Source organism: Solanum stenotomum, chromosome 1 (assembly GCF_019186545.1).
Source record: "Solanum stenotomum isolate F172 chromosome 1, ASM1918654v1, whole genome shotgun sequence".
Classification (NCBI taxonomy): domain Eukaryota; kingdom Viridiplantae; phylum Streptophyta; class Magnoliopsida; order Solanales; family Solanaceae; genus Solanum; species Solanum stenotomum.
The window spans coordinates 89,371,500-89,392,955 of NC_064282.1; the positions used below are offsets into that span (position 1 = coordinate 89,371,500).

General features: G+C 34.1%; 2 long non-coding RNA genes across 2 annotated transcripts; both read left to right on the forward strand.

Annotated features, from left to right (window-relative positions):
• The first annotated feature begins 1,965 nt into the window (after positions 1–1,965).
• LOC125875480 (uncharacterized) lies at positions 1,966–2,415 on the forward strand. The gene is made up of 3 exons (XR_007447422.1): positions 1,966–2,060; positions 2,146–2,212; positions 2,300–2,415. It is a non-coding gene; the product is annotated as an uncharacterized LOC125875480 (long non-coding RNA).
• Positions 2,416–8,324: 5,909 nt separating this feature from the next.
• Positions 8,325–8,933, forward strand: LOC125875481 (uncharacterized). The gene is made up of 3 exons (XR_007447423.1): positions 8,325–8,378; positions 8,469–8,749; positions 8,845–8,933. It is a non-coding gene; the product is annotated as an uncharacterized LOC125875481 (long non-coding RNA).
• Positions 8,934–21,456: the final 12,523 nt, after the last annotated feature.

Here is a 21,456-nt window from a genome sequence, read left to right on the forward strand (position 1 = left end):
TGATTCTTATTATAAAGCAAATGCATTGGTGTCTAAGTTAGGACTCTCCTTGATAAGAATTGATTGTTGTGAAAAAGGTTGCATGTTATACTATAAGGAGGATGTCGATCTAGAGTCTTGTAAGTTTTGTAGTCACCCTTGCTATAAGATTGGTTATATCGGAAAGAAACTTGCTATTAAGGCGATGCATTATTTACCTCTTATACCAAGATTGAAGAGGTTGTATGCATCAAATAACTCTACTCCTTATATGAGATGGCACCGTGAAAATAGAAGGCCACCTGGAGTCATGTGTCATCCATCTGACGGAGAGGCTTGGAAACATTTTGATAGAACTTATCCAAATTTTGCCGCTGAACCTAGGAATGTTAGGCTGGGTTTGTGTGCGGATGGTTTCACCCCTTTTTCAGTTGGGGCTGCACCATATTCTTGTTGGCCTGTGTTTATTACACCGTATAATCTTCCACCTGAGATGTGTATGACAAGTCCATATATATTTCTGAATTGTGTCATTCCTGGTCCGAGTAATCCAAAAAGCAAGATTGATGTGTACTTACAACCTTTGATTGATGAGTTGAAATTGTTATGGTCTGAGGGGGTAGAAACATGGGACATTTCTCGTAAACAAAATTTCAACATGCGTGCTACTTTAATGTGGACTATTAATGATTTTCCTGCCTATGGAATGCTATCTGGATGGATGACAGCTGGAAAGTTAGCATGTCCCTACTGTATGGAAGATACTAAATCATTCACATTAAAACATAGGCGAAAAAATTCATAGTTTGATTGTCACCGTCGGTTCTTGCCACCTGATCATGAGTTTAGGAGAAAGAAATATGCATTTAAAAAGAATAAAACTGAACGAGATGGTCCACCCCCATATTAACAGGTGATGATATTTGGGAAAGGGTTCAAAATTTTCCAAAGGTAACTGAGGAACCACCGTACAAATTTGATAGGTATGGTGTTGCACATAATTGGACTAAACAGAGTATATTCTGGGAGTAACCTTATTGGAAGGATAATTTGCTTAAACATAATCTTGATGTCATGCATATTGAAAAGAATTATTTTGATAATCTGTTCAACACTGTAATGGATGTGACTGACAAGACAAAAGATAATGTTAAGGCGAGACTTGACTTACCAGAACATTGTAGACGACCGGAGTTGCATTTATAGGAGTCTACCAACAACAAGTTACTTAAGCCCAAGGCTAGTTATTCATTCACAATGGAACATAAGAGAAAAAATTGTGAGTGGGATTTGTGAGTGGGTGGAAAGCTTGAAAATGCCAGATGGATATGCCTTAAATTTGGGAAAGAGGGTTGACATTGAGCGTGGAATATTACAAGGGATGACAAGTCATGATTATCATGTTTTCATAGAACAATTACTTCCGATTGCTTTTTGTGGATTGCTGAAAACATATGGAAACCGATGACAGAGATCAATTTGTTCTTCAAAGACTTGTGTTCTAGCACATTGAGAGTAGAGAATCTGGTTCGGATGGCCAAAAATATCGTTGTTATTAGTAATAAGTTGGAGAAGATTCTTCCACCTGGGTTCTTTGATGTGATGGAACATCTTCCCATTCACCTTGTTCATGAAGCCCTACTGGGAGGTCCAGTCCAATATAGGTAGATGTATCATTTTGAGCGGTAAGTAACTATAACATATTTATTCTTATTTCATAAATCGTTCATATATCTTTTGAAATTATATATCTAATATAAAATTTTACAGGAGCATTGACAAGTCTAAAAGGGGTATTAAGAATAAATATAGGGTGGAGGGCTGTATGGTTCAAGTACATCTAGCTAAAGAAAGATCCCACTTTTGTTCTTACTACTTTGATGATTATGTGTCGTGTTTGAGAAACAGACCTAATCGACATGATGCTACTGGGAATGATCCTACAGTGCAATCATTATCAATCTTCAACCAATCGGGTAAGGGTTTAAAAAGCGTACATTGCACAAACTTACCGAAAAGGAGAAAAAATCTGCAGAGCTTCATGTCTTGTTGAATTATCCAGAAGTCCAACCCTTCTTAGAGTAAGAAAATTAAATATGTAAACAACATATATTCAACTCCGATTTTATTAAGGAATCTAACTGTATTTTCAATGTGGTTCTACAGTTATTTTGTGAGCCAATATGGTCATGATCAAGTGTTTCCATCATTTATAACGTGGTATACTAATTGGGTAAGTGTTGTAATATATACACCTATTAAGAGATTAGTGTACTCTTCTTTCTACTAACATTACTTTTAATTTACTAACCATATATAGGTCTACAATTCAGAAAATGCCGCCACATTTGATCAATTTTTCAAGGATATTTCTTGGGGACCGATTACAGTTCACACAATGTCCCAATATAACGTAAATGGTTTTAAATTTGCCACTAGGGGTGTGCACTATTCGGATTAAACCGAATAACCAAACCAAATCAAACCGAATTTTTATTTGGATTGGTTTTTTGATTTTTCGGATTGGTTTTGGATTAATAAATTACTTTGTTTGGTTTTTTGGTTTGGTTTTGGATTTTAAAAGATAAAAATAAAAAAACCAAAAAAACCCGAATTATATATATAAAAATATACTGCGTGGAGTCGCGTGGTGTGCCACATAAGTCAAAAGGTGTACAAAATTACAAAAAAATGAGTTCAAGGGGGTAATAGGACCTTAATTTAGTTAAGATGTGTCTCTGTGATTTCGGTCATAGTCTAGGGGGTACTTGTGTCTTCTCCCTTTTATGTTTGAATTACATCTATAATAGGTATACTTATAAGTATTGTGTTTTAAGTTTTACTTATGATTTATATTAGAAAGTATATTTAAGGGATTAAATATTATTACTTTGGTTATATATGTTATTAATTATTGACATAACCGAATAACCAAACCGAAGAAAGCCAAACCGAATAGACGAAAACCAAACCAAACCAAATTTATTTTGGATCGGATTGGTTTACACTTTTACAAAACCAAAAACCGAAAATCCAAAACAAATAGTGTAAAACCAAACCAAAAAACCGAATGCACACCCCTATTTGCCACAGAGAAATACTCAAAGAATAAGAAAACTAATAATAGTGGTGTTTGGGTTAAAGGTGATGATGGAAATCAAAATGAGAATGTTGATTACTTTGGCGTCCTACAGGAGATTGTAGAGTTGGAGTATTCGGGTTGGCCAATCAAAAGAATAGTACTTTTCCAATGCAAGTGGTTTGATCCAACTTCAAGAGGTACGAGGGAGCTTAAGCAGCATAATATCATTGAATTCAAGCACACTAGGAAGTATGAGGCTTATGATCCTTTTATTATTGCACAGAATGCTAAGCAAGTGTACTATGCTCCTTATCTCTTGCGTAGGGATAAGTTTGATTGGTGGGTTGTAATCAAAACAAAACCAATGGGGCGAGTGGAAGTCGAGAATGAATTGGATGTTGCATATCAAAATGAAATATCAAGTGTTCATCAAGTAGTGGATGCTGATTTAGAAATGAATTTGGAGCATCCTGATCACATTTTAGAAGTTAATAGAGAAGAGTTAGATATGCCAACAAATATGAAGGAGGATGAAGATGAAACTTTCGAAGAGGATGAATGGATAGATGAGGAGGAAACTTCCGAAGATGATGCATGTGAATGGATAGATGATGAAGATGTTGACACCCAATTTTGGACCTCCACAATATATATTAATTATCGAGCTTCTTAAATTCCGAACGATTTGAAATAATTAGCTTTACAAAATTCAAAATGTTTTTCAAGTTATTTTATATAGTTTTGTCACTTTTTATAATTTTTAAAATAATTATGTATATAGTTAGTATATTTTATGAATATTCGAAAATCATATCAAAAAAGTTTTAATTTCGTTTGAATATTTGGTTTTAGTTTAGTTAATCAATAGTTTATATTTTTGAGTTAATTAGTTTATAAGTAAGTTAATTATTTTATTTCGTAGGAATTAAGAAGCTTGTTGATTAATCAATATTAATTCGTCTTATAATAAATTTTAGTCAAATTCTCTAAATTAACTAAATTTGACTAGCTTCTTAATTCCCATTGGCCATAATTGTAATTCTTGTGGCCATTTTGGTATTACAATTCTAGCCCTACCTTAACTCATTTATATGACCACTTTTTGGCCGTTTCTTAAAAATTTCTAGCAGCCATTTCCCATTCTTAATTCCAACCAGCCCACTAATATTCCCAGCCCATAAAGACCCATCAGCATTGCCAATAACCCGATAAAATAATACAATCAGCAACATAACCGATCCAACCCACAACAATTCCTAAACAATACAATACACCGTCAACATCAATACATACAGCGATAGCCATAACCCTCCCCTGCCAGCGTCTTCCTCTTCCCCAGACGTAAACCCAAAAAGGTCAAGGCAACGACAATCCAAAATGTCAACAAACAACAGCTTTCTCTGCAACAACCTCCCATCCTGCTCCTCGTCCGAATTTTCTGGGATTTTGGATGAAATCTCATACTAAATCCAACTGCTCCCTGGTAAAGAATTTTGAATTTCGAAATTAGTTGGGAATTCCATTTGTACCCGGGCCCTTCCCCAAATTTCTATCGGAATTCCCCCCAAAATCTACCCTTTTTTTTCCTATATAATCATCTCCTCTATTATTTTGAGGAGGGGGGATTTTTTTTTTAGTTGAGATTTTTGGCAAATATTTACAGAGAAAGGAGTCGCTGAGCTACAGTACTCATATAAGAAACACATCCTAAATATATACCTTTCTTCCCTCAGTTGTGGGTTATCGAGAACCTTTGCCGAATTTCTGAAGTTCGAAGTTGGTGTCAAAGTCGCTCCAAGTTCGTTCTCGTCTTCGGTGAGCTGCTTCGAATAAGGTAAACAACTCATGATCCTTTTGCTTATTTCGAGTGCATTATGTTGGCTTGATATATAGCTCTTGGCGGATTCTAAAATGAGCTGATATGATGTGTTTGGCCTGACGTTACTTTCTCCGTCCTATTTTCTGAGTTAGGCAGTATATTCTATTTTTCAAGAAAGTTTTAATGCATTTTTTTTTTAGCTTGTCTCTCCGTTTGGTTTTTTTTCTTGAAGCTGCGGTTGTTTTACCTGTCTCGAAGTTGGGTCTTTCATATGCGAGCAGGATTCGGAGGCATTTGTATGAATGTTTGGAGGATCAGTGTCAGACCATTACTGTTCTTGCTGCCTTAGCTCTTCATAGTATAGTTGTGATCAGCTTTCGAAATGACCGTATTAGTCTTAGTCTGCCCCTGTTTAGCATGAGTATGTGTCATTGCTTAACACTCGATGTCATACGCTTCATTCTTTCACCTCAAGTTGAATGAATGAATCGAGATGTCAACAATATGAGTTATGTGTTGTATTTGCTACTGTTTTAAGTATTGGACTGCATTGTTTGTTGTTCGTTTCTGATCTTTCTTTTTTTATTGGTTCGTTTTAGTCGAGTCTATTTCCAAAAGCAAATTGTGTATCAATCAGATTAAGTTTATCAAGTTTGGAAGCATGGCTATAGGTTACTGTTAAGTGGTTTGATTGATATACCATCATCATGTTTGGTCTTCTTTATTGATGCTCATAATATAACTTGTTCTTGTTTTCTTCCCCTTTGAATGACCTCTAATTTTATTTGTTCAAGCATATGTGTTTGCTACTGTTTGGTGCTGAAAGTTGTCGAAATTTTCTTAGTTTTAATTTTGCAATATCTCGTTTGTGCCTTGAAAGTTTTGGTTAATTGGCTTTTGAGTTAGTGGAATGATTTTGCTCTTAATGAGGATTAGTAATATCTACATTGTTCTGGGAAAGTATTGTCTCCAGTTTGGATTAATTATTTCGTTCGCTAATGGGTTCTTGCTTCTCTAAACATTTCCATGTCTCCAAATGTTTAAATTCTATTAAATAATAGTTTTCCAGTAGCTCACTTATGTGCAAGGGAAAGTTTAGTTAATCGGCTTTTAGTTTGGTAGTCTAGATTTGCGTTAAACAGGCTTGCACTTTGATTAAATTGCCTCATTTCTTTTTTTTTCTTTCCATGTATCTCTTGGACTGTATTATATAGATTCGAAGTATGCTATATCACTAATTTCGGTCTCTTTTTGTTATTTTCTATGTGTGGACTTGATCTCCTCTCCTTGCATTCCGTCGATCGGGCCATTATGGCCTAATACCCCCTTGCTCATCGAGTCATCCAACAAGAAATTGAAATACAGTTTTCCTAGAGTATAGACAGGACCGGAGAATCGAATTTCCTGGTCTAAAGAAGATCTGAATGGGGCTGTATACATGAAGTATACAGTCGTATACACAAGTATACACGGAAAAAATAGCGATATACAGGTCCAAAAATTGAAACAGGTGTTCTGGAAGTTGAATTAGGTTGTATACATTTGGTATACAGCCTTATATACAAGAAAAATGGGCTGGATTCATACGATATACACTGATATATAACCAGTGTATACAAAAACGGGATTGAGCCTAAGCCCCAAATTTCAGCGAATTTGCTAAGCCCCAAATTTCAGCGAATTTGGCCCAAAAGGAGGCCCAAATTCAATTTCTTCCTACTCTTTAATTATTTAATTATGATTATTTATTGTTTATTGTGTGTTGACTCTAACTTTTAAATTGTTAACTAACCTAATTAAATTCCCCAAACGATAAGTTAATTTCTTTACATTGGCTTACCTTTAATACCTTCTTATATTTGTTTTTGTTTTATCTTACTAATCAAATATATTGGCCATGTTTCATTTTAATTAAATCTTTTGTTTTTTAAAAGGACATGTTTTGAATGCCTCTTCCTTTAATCATTTTGCTTATTTAAATGGTTTTAAGTTAACACTTTTTCTCAAATGAACTAAAATAAAATAAAATTGTGTGTGTTCTCTTTTTATCAATTGATTTAAAATGGTCTCATGCTTTAATTGGTTCAAATTATTATCTTAAAAAATGAATTAAATAAATTTTAATTAATCTAGTTTTATTGAAATTCTAATTACTCGTATCACAAGTCCAATGTGTCATTTTGAATTCTTTTCTCTAAAAAAGAAAATGTGTCGTTTATCTAATTATTTTCTCAAAATAAATAAAATATTATAATCTATTTAAATATTCTTATGTTAAATTTCTCAAAATTAGTCAAAGTCATTTTAGTCAAATCGCCGGTCAACCGCAAGTTAGTGGGCATTCCGAGGGCCTAACACCTTCTCGGAATGTATATTGAACTTCGAACCCGTTTTCAATTGATTTTATCTGTTTAAATCTTTTGAAAACCGTAAGTATTTTTCTTGATTTTTTACTAAAAAATTAAGTGGCAACTCTGTTCTTTTGGAAACCCGATTTCTCTTAAATCTTAAGTTTAATCGGTTTTTCGAAAACTCGGTCATTTTTCCTTTTATATATATATTTTTTAAAAAAACAGAAGAAACTTTCGAAGAGGATGAATAACAATTTGTATGTTTAGTTAGTGGATTTTTAGCTATTCATATTTGAGTATACTTTATATTTTAGTAGTTTTAACTTTTGTTTGATATTGTGAAAGACTATTTGGATTAAGCTTTATGTTATGATAGCTTTGTTTGATATATTTGTTCGACATTGTGACATTATTTTGTACTACTTTGTTTTAATATTTATATTTAATTGATATAGATGGTAGATAAAGACAAGGGTAAATAAAAAAAATCCGCTAATCCAAAAAAGAAATTTAAGAAAAATTGTGGTCGTGATATCTGATGAGCCCTCTCGAGTTAATATTTCAAAACGAGCCTCAGTTTCAACTACTCACTTGGCACACCAGTCACATAATGCCTCTACTCATATGGCTCCACAATTTGGTTATACTATATCTACACCCATTGTGGTACCGAGTTCGGGGTACCAAACTTTGCAGGGCTATTCACATCTTGGTCGTGGGTCTACCATATCATCATCTAGTGCTAGTCTGTGCAATACTTTAAATACTAGTAGTGGATCAATTGGACTTTCCAATCTTCATCTTGAATCCAATGGCTCGAAGCCTAATACTCCCACCACCCAGCACTCAGATGCACATGGTCCTCAGCCAGGCGATAGAGACAATTTTCGGAGACTCGTCATCGAGCCATTAGGATACAAGTATGATTTAATTATATTTTATCTTTCATTTATCTATTTATGTTTTAATTGATTGATTATTTTTTGTTTACTCTACTTTGTCAATGAACTCATATTTCAGCTTACGTCCGGATGTGGGTATGGCAAAGATTATTTTAAAGTTCATCAGAAATCACTATAATGGTGTGTATCCAAATTGGAGTTCGATTCCACTTAACACCCAAGGGCAAATGTTCAACGAATTTAAGGTAAGAATATATATAAATTAAATTCACATCATATACATTTAAATTCTCTAGTCATTTGAACAATAAATATTTAGTTATTTTTTATTACAGAAATATTATCTATGGGCTCCCGAACACGAGGATGACGTTCAAGTGAACTTCAAGCTTAAAGCTTCAAAGTTGCTTTCTAGCACATTTTGTGACTGTCGGAAAAAAACAGAATGCCTAAGTTTATGTTACCGGATCGATGGGCTCTGTTACTAAAACGCTAGAGTACTGATGAAAAATTTAATAAGAGGAGTGAGATTGGGAAGATGACTCGCGCATCAGAAAAGGGAGGCTCTTTGCACACTGGTGGAGCTATTAACCAGGTTACTAGGAAGGAAAGAATGGTATACTTTCTTAATTTAGTAAAATATTTTTTTTCTTTTTTGATTAGTACATTTTGGAGATTAATGAGATCATATTCTATATATGTTATTTGCAGGAAAAAGAGTTGGGTAGGCCGGTAGCTGTAGCAGAGATGTTCAAGGTTACTCACGTCAAGAAGAGTATGAACCCCACAGAAGAAGAAAGATGGATTGAGCCATGTGCTCAAGAGACATATGTAAGAACTCCATTCAAACTAATCTTTTTTTCTTTTCCTTGTATATTACATTCTTATTCATGGAGTTCTTTGTTTAAATTACATGATAGGTATTTACGAATATCTTAGGAATATCGTAGTACTTTACCTCTTGAGAGTCAGGACAGACCATTTACACAAGAAGAAAACGAGAATCTTTGGAAACAGAGTGCTGGTGAACCGATTAGAGGTTCAATCTACGGCTATCCAGAAAAGGAGTATCAGAAGAAGAAGTCTTGGTATTGTGGTTCATCATCCTCAAGCTTTGATGGCGGGGATAAAGAGACAATATCTGCAATGGAGAGTAAGATAGCTTATCTCAATGCCGAGCTTGCTGCTGTAGCCGAAAGAGAGAAGAAAAAGAGAGGAAGAGAGAGGAGGAGATTACGGCAGCACAGGAGGTAGAGAACAAGAGGTATGCAGCGCTTCAGTCCCAACTAACTTTTCTTTTTGAATCAGGAAATATTCTTCCTCCATGTCTTGCCAGTAGTGATGAGAATGATAAGTCTGATAAGGAAAGTGAGGGTGATGAGAATGGTAAGTCTGACAAGGAGAGTGAGAGTGATTAGGAGTAGTTGTATCTATTTGACATTTTAGACTTCTATATTTTTGGAATTGTTTAATTTGATCGTATTTTAGTTTATTTTGAAGTTGGATGAAGTTTATTTTGAAATAGTTTAATGTATATGTTGAAAATATTGTGTTGTTTTGGTTGGATGAAGTTTATTTGGCTTTGGGTTGTTTTGGTATAAATATGCAGGTGGGCAACTAAAAATTGCAGCAATTTCCTGAGAAAACCGACCTCCGGAGGTCAGAATTTCAAAAATTAAAAAAAAAATACCGACCTCCGGAGGTCGGAATTTAAACATTACAAAAATAAAAATACCGACCTCCAGAGGTCGGAATTTCAACATTACAAAAATAAAATTACCGACCTTCGGAGGTCGGAATTTCAAAAATACAAAAAAAAAAACCTACCTCAGGAGGTCGGAATTTTAAAAATATAGAAATAAAAATACCGACCTCCTGAGGTCAGAATATCAACATTACAAAAAATAAAAATACCGACCTCCGGAGGTTGAAATTTTAACATTACAAAAATAAAATTACCGACCTCCGGAGGTCGAAATTTTAAAAATACAAAAATAAAAATACCGACCTCTGGAGGTCGGAATTTTAACATTACAAAAATAAAAATACCGACCTCCGGAGTTAGAATTTCAACATTACAAAATTAAAAATACCGACCTCTAGAGGTCAGAATTTCAACATTACAAAAATAAAAATACCGACCTCCGGATGTCGGTATTCCAATTCTGACCTCAGGAAGTCGGAAATAATAATATATGAATTTTCCAACATAAAATAAAAACTGACCTCGAGAGGTCGGTATTTAATAGCGACCAAACTTTTTCCGACCTAAGTTGGGATGTCAGTTTTAGGTCAGTATTTCAGGAAATACCGACCTCCAGAGGTCGGTATTTGTAGGTCGGTATTCACTGTTTTTTTAGTAGTGTAGATTACTTTTTTTCGAATAGACTAAAAATAAGAGAGTTAATTTGACGTGCAATTAACTTTTGTTGAGTTAATTTGAACATGACCCATTTTAATTAATATACATGTAAAAGAAATTATCGACCTCCAGAGGTTGAAAATATTATTTTCTAAAAAAATTTATAGAACAGACAGACCTCATGCTGTCGATTCTTAACAATTTCTCAAAAGAACTATTGTAATTGAAGATCGGGTTTTAATATTTACTAAACTTTTTATGCAAATAACCAACCTTTAGGGGTCAATTTTCTGCATAAAAGCTAACAATATTTTGTATTTTTCATTGCCCACTTGTAAATTCAAAACAATTCATAATAAGCATTCAACCAGTTCAAAGAGCTACAAATTTAACATCAAACTACATTTACGTTACAATACTTCAAATTACACTTATGATCATTCAAATTAAACAAAAATATGATCAAAACATTTCCCACAATTCATACAAAACAAGTTTCAAATGCATACAAAATAGCAAACGAGGCCTTAATTTGCATCTTCTAACCAGCAGAGATATACATAACTGGGACCACAAAAGATCAATCCTCTGGGACTGAAAAAGTGAGTCTAGCTGGGCCTGAATCCTCGCATACCTCTGACTTCCCTCTCGACTTGTTGCTGTAATCAGAGGTGAACCTAGGATTGAAAGACTTCGAGTGCACTCAACTACTTAAAATAAAAATATTGAAAAAAGGCTTTAGCTAGATTCGAACCCTAATCCCAGGGATGGTTCCTCTAGCTTGTACCAACAACACAAGGACACTCATGCTTTTTTTTGGGTGCAATGTTAATTATATTCTAGTTTCTGTCAGTTTCTCAAGATATATATATGATGGATCTCACAAATATTTTCTCAACATGGATACGTGAAATGTTGAATAAACTGAAGTTAACTCTATTGACAACTCTAGTTCATAGGCTAGTTGCCAAATTCTTCATAAGGTTTTATTTTACGTAATATACCTGAGATTTTAAGCTTTCTCTTTCTTTCAACAAATAACGCCCAAATCTCAATGTTGCCATCCAATTTTGACCCTCCGCAATATAGATTAATCATTGAGCTTCTTTAATTTCAAACGATTTGGAATAATTGGCTTTATAAAATTTAAAATATTTTTCGAATTATTTTAAAGTGATTTTTGTCATTCTTTAATAATTTTTTAAATAATATGTATGTTTTTATACAATTATGTATATAATTAGTACATTTTATGACTATTCAAAAATCGTCTCAAAAAGATTTTGTTTTTACTTAAAAATATTTTGCTAATTAGTTTAGCTAATCAATAGTTTATATTTTTGAGTTAATTAGTTTATAATTAAGTTAATTATTTTATTTCGTTAAGATTAAAAAACTCGTTAATTAATTAATACTAATTCGTCTTATTTAATAATTAGCTACATTTGCTAATTAAATTTAAATTCGGCTAAATTCTTAATTCAGTTTAACGAGTATTAAATTCATCTAGCCAACTTTATTCCTCTTTAGAGCTGTCAAAACGGGGCAGTCCAGCCCCACCTAGCCCGAGCCTCATAGGTCAAGAAATTTGAAGGGCTAGGGTTGTCCGACCCTTCATTTGAAAGGGCCAACCCAACCCTAGAAAGGTTGCGGACTCCAGCGGGCTAGCCTTTTTTTTTCATTTTGTTTTCTTTTGAATCTAAATTCAAACTTAAAAGTTTGTCAATAAATTAAATTTTTAACATGTCTAACAAAATTATATGAAAGTACATAATAATTTCAATCACAACATACTTTATACATATGATTAGTGGTGATTCAAATTACAATTCCATATCTGAAATACATAACATCAATTCCTAATTAAACGCGTCGAGTTTTTCTTAGTTGCTGCTATTTACCAATATGTTATGGTTTCAGCATGTTTTCACTAAGTTCTCCTTACTATCTCTTTCATAATCTTATCTTAGTTGAACTTCTTAACCAGGTCACTGGGTGTCGTGGCACCCCACCCATACACATAGATGATATACATGAGCCTTTTCTCAAAGTTGGATGGTATATTTGAGCATTTTTCTTTAAAAAATGATTTAATTAATGACATGGACTAATCATAATTGACCACATGTAAAAAATGGTTTAGCGACAATTTTAACCCCACCCCAGCCCGCATAAAAATAGGGTTTCTGAAAACATTACAAACTTGAGCCGCAGACTTCAGGAGAAGATGAAGATGGAACTCTGAAAACATTAAAAGCCGCAGCCTTTCAGGAGAAGATAGAGATGGAATTCGAAAAAAGTGTGTCAAATTCAGGACTCCACCATTGATACAAGCTCCATAGGAGCATCTTTCATAATGTGGATCAATTTAGAGAAAATGAAAACTATTGTTTATTGAAGACGTCAGTATGTATTTATATACAATGATGTGGCTAAACTAACTAACCTACTCAACTAATTAGTTATGTAACAAACTAACAATCAACAACTAACATTCTGACTCAGCATATAATTAGGCAGTAGCTAAGATCTTAACAAAGTGAAGTCTCAATTCCTCATGAAATAATTTTTGAAATCTTCTCATGGCTTCCTGTTAAATCGTTAATGCGTTTCAAGTGTGTTTCCGGATTATGTAATTCTCTGATATTCGAATCAGCTTTTTTGCATATCCATAGATGTCGTTCTAGCGGAACAAAGTTCTTACTCCATAAATGGAATTCTTTTTACGCTGTTGATCTAAAGGAAGATGGAAATATCTCTACCTCCCTTTTACTAACTGAGAGATTACCTACATATTCTGGTTTGAATTGCGCTAATGGTTTATTTTGTGTTTGGGAACTATATAACGGGTAACCTGCTTTGATTTTCAATCCCAGTACAAGAGAAGTAAGATTTCTTCCGAACCCAAATAAAGGTAGGTCTTGTGGAAACTATTTAATAGGTTTTGAGCCACAAGAGAACAAGTACAAAGTGTTTTTTTCAGAAACGGAATCTGGGTTCATAAAACGATGGGTTTTAACTTTAGGCATAGATGAATCGTGGAGAGAGACTTAAAGTATTTACCCTTATCTTCCATATGGTAAACCTAGTGTTTGCATTAGTGGAGTTATCTATCAGTCTGTTAGAAGTGTTGTTTTTGGTGATCAGAAATGTGCTATAGCTGCAATTGATGTTAAATCTGAAAAAGTCGAAATTATTACATTGTGGATTGAATCTTACCGACAAGATTACAAGTTGATAGAGGTGAAGGGAAAATCAGCAATTGTGGATTACCATCGGGTAAAGAGTTTCGACTTGTGGATTTTGGAGCATTCTCCAACAAGAGAATGGAAGAGACGTAACATTCCATTTCCTTCAAAATGGAATTACGAAGTGTCTAGACCTATACCATCCATCATTTCCCGCGATGGGAAGATTGTATTCATCTGCGAGTTTAAGCCAAAGGATTTATGCTGGTGTTATGATGTCAGTGCAAGGAGAAGGAGATGGACAAAATTAGAAAATCGAGCATCTTCCTGAGAAGACCAGCATCCATCGCATTTATAGTTATCTGGAGGCTTTAGATCGTAGCATTTAGAATATGTTACGAGTCTCAGTAAGGTTTATGGGATTTGTTAATTTTTTTAAAAAATCTTTTTATTATCTTGTTCTGTTTTTTGGTCAAATATCTATACATTAATATTTATTACATCGGGATGTATATCAAGCCTATTTTAGTTCATCTCAATAAAAGTATATGCCGATATATATTACTGTTCTGTTCTATTAATGTCACTGTGTTGCTAACTTTGGTTAGTATTCTTTCTTCTTGAATGTGTTTGGATGTTGGTGTGGTGTTGAGTGTCTTCATGACGACCACATTGATCGCGTTGTTTGGTATATGCTTTGAAGGTTTGCTCTTGGAATGCTATGATTTCTTACCTAGCTTTGAATGGTAGATAGAAGCACACATTAACTTCACCGGAGCTATTGAGTTGGGAAATGAAGAAGCACAACTATAGCTTAAGACATGACGATAGATCTGTCTTCAGATTATCATTCTGATTATATTATTTTAATAACCATGAAATTCCGAGAGCTAGCCAACACAAGTTTCAAACTCAGTGGATAATGGACCTGCCTCTAGCCCTTCTCCACTTAAATACTAAGTGCGCTCTTATCAATGAACCAAAACCCCTGCATGTTTTCTTTCCTTTCATTTCTTTTGCTTCATTTTACAGTCTGCCCCTATAGAGTGTAATGCTGAATTAGTTGATTATAGTAACAAAAGATTCTCCTTCTGAGACCGCGTTGGATACTAGATTTTCCGAGTTAAGGATTGGAAGATTCCTATTTCTGAGATCATAGTATCTTTTTCATGAAAACAGTTAAGATAGCAGACTACTGCAACTTTGGTCCATGGTTTCTATTACTAAAAGTTGTATAAATTCCAACAGCCTTAGTGATAGGAGGGAGAATATCCAAGATGGTATAGTCCCATTCAAGTTGATTGATTGTAGTTTTTTCCGTCCACTTAGGTTGGATGGAATTGGACCAGTTAGGAAATTGGATGAAAAATCTATGAGTTCAAGTTGCGTCGTCCAGCTTCTGTTAAAGGATAAGTACTCAAGTTGGCCATTGAAGTGGTTAATTCCAAGTTAACTCCCAGAGCTTTTCAAATTGGTCCTTCAAGATGGTTATTAATTATTGTCTTGGAGAAAAGTCTCTACGTGGGTGAGATTCCATAGAGTTTTAGGTATGCACCATGAGAGATTGGAATAACTCATCTCCAATTTAAGCAATGAAGTTAAATGGCTAAATGAAGAACTACTTAGATATGCTTATGTTTTTTTTTTTTTCCAAACATGCCAATCAATATATAACAAAATAGTAGCTGTAGAGACGTAGTATTTCGTTTCTAGTACAACTGCAGATCATGCCCTGATGACTGATTTCTATTGGATCAGTAGATGCTGCAGGGTCGGGCGTGCTCTGAGTTATGGGTCGGAAGATTCTCAATTTGGAGATCACACTCTTTTTCATGATGCGAAGGTTGTGCTTCAATGAAAAAAAAGTTAAGATGGCATATTACTACAACTTTGGTCCAAGTTTTTGCTGGCTTGTATGAGCCCACCACGAGTCAAGAAACCAGGTCCCTTGACAGAAACTAGTAACAAAAGGTAAAAGTAAATACTTAAAGTAAGGAACTGTATGGATGTTTACGTGGAAACCTCCTTGCTCAAGGGAGGAAAAAACCATGACCTGTGACACAAGATTTCTCAAAGCTCCAATATCTTCAAGCAACTCGTAAATACATACTCGAGTGTTTACCAAGGATTGAACTTGTAATCCTACACACCTTGTAGCTACTTTATTACAAGACTCAAAGCAATAACACTATTGTCCACTATATCAACTACCTCTAGCTAACATAGACTTCAACAAACACAACTCGACTAGCTCTAGCCACAAACTCAACTCTCAACAATTACTAAAACAATCTACAATCCTTTATATCATCAGAGTAGATCTACAATAATGGAGCACAAGACACTAAACTCAATATACCACTAAGAATTCATTCTCCTCAAGTTTTTGCAGATTTACAGTTGCACACAATTGACTTGTCCTGTAAGACTAAAACTCTGGTCTCTTTGCTCTATAGTTTGTTAATTCATCAAAACCAAAAATACAACAGTTCTCCTCATGTTTCTTCCATCATTTGGGTCCTAACATCATCCTGGTGGAACAGAATTCTCTCCATGACAAGAGAGCTTTCTAAACAGATGAGCAAAGGAATTTGATGGACTCAGATTGTTATTCAGGTTCTTGGTTGGATCACATTAATGGTTTATTTTGCATTTCGAAACCCTTATCTGCTGCAATTTTCAATCCCAGTCAGGTGCTTTATGCTGGTGTTATGATGTCATTGCAACGAGAAGGAGATGGAAAAAATTAGAAATCAAGGGGCTTCCTGAGGAGACCTGCATCCATGGCATTTATAGTTATGTGGAGGCTTTAGATCGTAGCGTTTAGTATATGTAAATAGTCTCATATACTGACAGTAATTAAGATGATACGATATGATTGAGAGTTTCTGTCAATTTTGAAAATATCTTTTTATTTTTTAGCTTGTTTTGTTTTTTTGTCAAAACTACTGAGGTTAACCTCACTGTCAACAACAACAACCAAGGGTATCACAAAACCTGAGCTTCGGGTTTGGCATATATATATATGCATGATACAATTGAACTGGTCTCCGTTTGTTTGTTCGTTCACTAGTCATGAGTCAAATTATTTGCTTTAGTCCCCACATGGAACGATATACCGTATATGGCCATACCATCCTGCACAGCACTAAGAAATAAAAGTATGGAGAGGCAATAAGAGAGTTTCTGAAAGCATTAAAAACTATGGAGAAGATGAAGATGAAATTTGGAATAAGACAATTCTCAATTTTTGATGAAATAATGTTTGAAATATTCTCATGGCTTCCTGTTAAATCGTTAATGCGTTTCAAGTGCGTTTTCAGATTATGTAATTCTCTTGTATTCGAATCAGATTTTGTGGATATGCATAGATGTCGTTCCAGAGGAACAAAGTTTTTTCTCAATGAAAGTAAAGCTTTTTACGCAACTGAGCAACAGGAAGATGGAAATATCTCTGCCTCCCTTTTTCAAACGGAGAGATTCCTGCATATTTTCGTTTGAATTGCGCTAATGGTTTAATTTGCGTTTGGGAACCATATTCTGTGTGACCTGCTTTGATTTTCAATCCCAGTACAAGAGAAGTAAGATTTCTTCTGCACCCAAATAAAGTTACTTCTTGTGGTGACTATTTATTAGGTTTTGTGCCAAAAGAGAACAAGTACAAAGTGTTTCTTTCAGAAACACGAAGAGGGTACATGAAACAATGAGTTTTAACTTTAGACATAGATGAATCGTGGAGAGAGACTCAAAGCATTTTCCCTCTCTTCCATATGGTGTGCCTAGTCCATATGGTAAGCCTAGTATTTATATTAATGGAGTTATCTCTCAGTTTGTTAGGGCTCACAAATGTGCTATAGCAGCATTTGATGTTAAATTTGAAAAACTCGAAATTATTACTGGGTGTGCGCTTACCGGTTGATAGAGGTGAAAGGAAAATTAGCAGTTGTGGATCATCACAGGGTAAAGCCATCCTTCGACTTGAGGATTTTAGAGCACTCTCCAAAAAGAGAATGGAAGATACGTATCATTCGATTTCCTTCAAAATTATGATGACAGTGCAAGGAGAAGGAGATGGAGAAAAGTAGAAATCAAGGGTCTTCCTGAGGAGACCAGCATCTATGGCATTTATGGTTATGTGGTGGCTTTAGATCATAGCATTTAGTATATGTTAAGACTTTCATATACTGATAGTAAGGTTTATGGGATTTGTTAATTTGTAAGAAAATCTTTTTATTCTTAGCTTGTTCTGTTTTTTTGTTAAATATCCATACAATACACCAATTTGAATTGGCATAATACATAAATTGGACTCTTACCTTGGCTTCAAATTATAACGTTGACCTTTAACTTTGTCACGGCACAAGTAGGCACTTTAACTATCCAAAACTTAAACAAAAAATACTCGAATCCTACCTGGCAAAATGCGTGAAATACACCCAAATTAGGCGCGTCAGAGGTAAATTTGAGGGTCCCAACAGAAAAAAAAACATTGAAAAGAACTATTAAATCCTTAATCAATCCTTTTATATATATTTTTTAATTTTTTTAATTAAATTTCACTTTATTCTCTTTCTAATTTTTTCAACATTTTCCCCTCTTTTTTTTTGCATTATTTGTTGTTCATTGCAAAATGCACAAATTGCAAGTGACATTTAATTATTTTTTGTTATTGTGAAAAAAAAGTTATAATGAAGTTTTTTTTATTTTTTCTTATTATCTATTGTAAGCAAGATGGGGGTGAGTATACACTTGTAAAAATCGAACACAATCTAAGTCTGAAGACTCTCAATCAACCACTCTGATCCACACTTAAGGGACTCCTTACATTTTGATTAGCTATCAGATTGCCATTCAAACTTGACAAAAATCTTGGAAAAACTCATTTAGACATTTTATCAAACAGTTTAAGTGCACCATTTTACTTAAACAATTTTTAGCACTCTATGTTATCTTTTAGCCTCCGAAAATTCGTTATTGTAATTTGCTACTCCCTATGACAATCATAATACACAAAGCATCCTTTTTTCTCATTAAGTATTTGACAACTAAAAGCACAAAACACTTCAAACTAAAGCAAAGAAGAAAAAGTTAATTGATTTTCATGTCTTCCTATATTTATGGGCTGCACTGAAATAATTTTGCAACAAAAACGCTAGTTTCCTCTAGTGATTCCCATATTGACTTTAACATCTGACCAACAATATACAATTCTTATTTGTAAAGTGTTGAACCTTGATACCTTGACTAAATTAAGGAAAAAGAATAGGTGATCATTCAAGTATATGAAATTTTTGCACATATCTTGAACAATTTTTTCTTTGATTTGAATATAAGGGGCATGAATTTTAGAAATTTAGATTAGGGTTTTTTTTTTAGAAGAAAGAGGAGAAGAGCGTAGTAAATTTTTTTCCCAAAAATGAATTTGTTTTCACTTTTAACCTTATTCTCTATTATAATTTATTTTTAAAATCTAGGTGTATTTATTTTAGTTAGTTGGCAGCAACTGAGTTGTTCACTTATACACATCAGAGCATTTGTATATCACGCGTTTTGTCTGAAATATTTGAGTGTTTTCTTGTTTAAATTTTAGATAGTTAAAGTGTCTCTTTGTGCATTATCAAAGTTAAAGGTCAAATTTATAATTTGAAGCCAAGTTAAAGGTCATATTTATGTATTATGTCATTTGAATTACTACTGAAATTTAGCCTAGTATTTGCATAATGCATGATACAATTTAACTGGTCTCCGTTTGTTTGTTTGTTTGTTCAGTAGTCATTAGTCAAATTATTTTCTTTAGTTCCAACATGGAACGATATACCGTATATGACCTTATCATCCTGCACAACACGTGATGGTCAGCTCTTTAACCGTTACAGTTTGTCCAACAAAATCGATGAGTATGTACCACTACTGCTAGCATTCCACACAATGTACGGGTAAAGATATTCAGAGTAGTTTTCGCATTAAAAGTGAATTTTGGCCGAAGGATGCAATGCATTGATAATAAATGCATAACACAACAAGGCTATTTTTTCCATAACGAGAGATCACCAAGTTTTGAACGATAGAAGAACATATTTTTATATATCACCAATGGGACGGTTAAAAGTTCACTCCACCTGTTCTAGTTCAATGTGTTCATCGTGCTCCTCTGCATATAATTCTAGTGACAGAGAATATATCATATATCTCATTGATTGTGCAAAACTGAAATTTCTTTCGATTGCCTTAAGCTTTTGAGTTAAATGATCATACTCTTTCACATTAGAATTACTAAATAATTAAGAGAAAGCTAAGATAATAAATTCATAAATTTATGAACGGACTTTATATATTACTCAACGTATATTTGCATCACCAGCAACATATTAGACTTGAAATCTGAAATTTTAAAAATTGAGGAATTTAAGTTAAAGGAAGGAGGTACAAAATACATTGATATATATATAAAAGGGAAAAATGACAAATATACCCCGAACTATTGTAAATGGTATGTAGATACCCTCCGTCATACTTTTGGGACATTGGTGCCCCTGCCGTCCAAAAACTAGAGCATATATACCCTTTATACTAACAGAAGACTAAATAAGTATGACGGAGGGTATATGCATACTATCTACGATAGTTCAAGGGTATATTTGTTCTTTTTTCCTATATAAAATAATCTTCTAAAAGATAAATATCAAATTGAATACCTGGAGTTACACACTAATATCTTTTCTTATGCTTTTGAGTTCTTGTTGTAATTATGTGTTACAATTCTTCAAACACCCTAGAAAACCATGATGGATATTGAGTTGACAGCATTATGAAAAGTCCAAAAACAAGTCCACAACCGTAACCCATGAGAAATGCATGCCAAATTATAATTGCTGAATCTCCTTCTCCTTGATTAGCCCAAAAGGATTTGTTGCTTGTGGTGCCCCATCATCACCGCCACAATCTTTTGAGAGTGGAAATTCACATAGTCCATCATTCCTTTGGTACGAATTGTTCTCAAATGTATCAAATTGTTTTCCTTTGGGGATGCATCCAACAAGATGATTGTGAGTGACATTTAGGACTTCAAGTGATGTGCATGAGGGATGCAAGTTGTTGTTGAATTTCTCCGTTGATTTTGTTGGATGAGAGATGAAGATTGTTCGTCAAATGAAGAGATTCCAAGTTGGAAAGATGGAAAACTCTTTCGAGAAGTATCCCATATAACTGTGTGTTCCAAAGGTCGAGAGGAGTTAAATAAGAACAGAAATTTAGAGGGATGGTGGAAGAGATGTCCACAAAGTTAAGGTTGAGCTCTCTTAATTGGGTCAAGTTCTTAAGGAGCAGTTAAATATTGTAAGGCCAACTTTAAGCCCATATGGATCATAATTCTAGATACAAAGAACGTGTAATTTAGAATGATAAGATATTTCAGAATGGATTTGACCTGAAAAATCTGAATATAATAGATCAGGATGAGTCCTGCTAGAAAATCCACCAAATTTAGGGGAATGTGCAATCCCGAGAAATTATTACTAGACAAATCATGTCTTTTAAGATTGGAGAGGTTAAAAAGCTACCATTGGAATGAAAGTTTCCATGAAGTCTGCTGCAAGTGAGGTTAAGCTCAATCACTTGTTGTCATATCGTCTCGTAACAATAAATTCCATCCCATGAGCAACAATTGATGCTCTTGTTCCATGATAGTGTTTTTGAATAAGCAGACACATTTATAGTGAACATATGCTTGAAAATTGTAGATGAGCAAGAGCTTGATCTTTGGGGCACAAATGA